We start from the raw sequence: 1,655 nt of genomic DNA on the forward strand, positions 1-1,655 counted from the left end.
TCTTACCTTTTCACTAGCTACACCAGCATCTTCAAGATCTGAAACTCTGTCTTCACATTCACTTAAACGGTTTTGCAAGCTTGTGATTGAGAGTTTAATTTCCTCTATATCTCTTTGACTCTGCTTCATTTGATCTATTTCTTTTCTGTATTTCTCATTCAGAGAATCTGTCATTTTTCTAGTCTCCTCTATTTTTTTTTATCTATATCTTCTTTAGAAGCAGTTAGTAATTCTTTTACTGCAGTGTTTTTTAGATTGGGTTTCCTGCCTATGTTTCCATAGTTGCTTCTTTACTTCATCTGTTATGAGTTCTGAGAGTTCTTTTTTTATTTCAGAAAAGAATTGCGCTCTGATTTCCTCTGTATGTTTCTCCTGTTGCTTATTTACTATCGATGCTCTTGATTCATGCATTTGAGCTGAGCTGGTGTCCTCTGCACTTGTTCTGGTTGGGCACTGGGTTTCCTCCATATGCTTTTGCATTTGATTCTTTAGTGCAGATGTTATTAATTCAGGGATTTCTTTTTTTATTTCCAATCTGAGGTCCTCTATACCTTTCTGCATCTGTTTCTTTATTTCAGAAGCCGTTGATTCATTGCTTTCAGCTGTGTGATTTCCAATTTGTTCTGTGTTAGTGTCCTCTGCACTTGTTACGGGTGGGCTGGGTTCTGAGGTTGCATTTTGTTCCTTCTCGTAATTTTGTGTAGCACTGTCTTCTGACCTTGTTGTAGATCTTTGCTGTGGATATAACCTTCGCATGTAGTGTAGTTCAGGTGCAACTCTTCAACGTTTAGAATTATCCAGCTGTATCTAGCTTGGGTCTGGCTGCCGTGCTCAGCTCCTTCCCGCTGCTGCCCTTGAGGGTGAACCTGTTGTGCCCCTGTGGCAAGATGTTCTGATCCTGGACTAGCTGGGTGGATCTATCCTCTACACTCTCTGCAGTGATTGCAGCTGCAGGGTTATACCTCAGGTCTGTATGCCAGGCCTGAGCTGAGCCTGGAGGGGGCAAGGTGAAGTAGGGGGAAGAGGAAGCTCTCCCACACACTCACCGGACCTGCGCTAGGACTGGGTCTGGGGGTTTCTGGAATGTGGCAGAAATTCCTACTTGGCGGGCGGGGTGGGGGATGTACTGTGGAGTGATGGGGGGCGGCCCAAGATGGTGGGAGAGGGTCCGGCCCATGCTGCCTCCTGGGCTGGGACTGGTCCCGCCGGTGCAGTGTAGCAGGAAACTCTCCACGCACTCACTGGACCTGTGCTGCTCGTGGGTTTGGGGGTTTCCGGAATACAGCAGAAATTCCTACTCAGCGGGCGGGGTGGGGGATGTACTGAGAATGGTGCAGAATGGCCCAAGGGGGTGGGAGAGGGTCCGGCTCACGTTGCGCCTGGGCTGGGACTGGTCCCACCGGCACAGGGTAGCAGGAAGCTCTCCCACACTCCCTGTACCTGGGCTAGGACTGGGTCTGGGGGTTCCCGGAATGCGGCAGAAATTCCCTTTTAGAATATTTTTCTGAGTTAACATACCTATAATATTCAAATAGTGGAACTTAACAAAAAAGTTTATACAGATGAATGTCCATTTTGTATCTGTGTATTCAAAGTGGTTAGGATAGATATATAGTTACATTCTCTTAATGAATAGAGTGATTTGTTCTAATGGT

This window comes from Octodon degus, unplaced genomic scaffold, assembly GCF_000260255.1.
Source record: "Octodon degus isolate 3935 unplaced genomic scaffold, OctDeg1.0 scaffold00036, whole genome shotgun sequence".
In the NCBI taxonomy this organism is placed as follows: Eukaryota; Metazoa; Chordata; class Mammalia; order Rodentia; family Octodontidae; genus Octodon; species Octodon degus.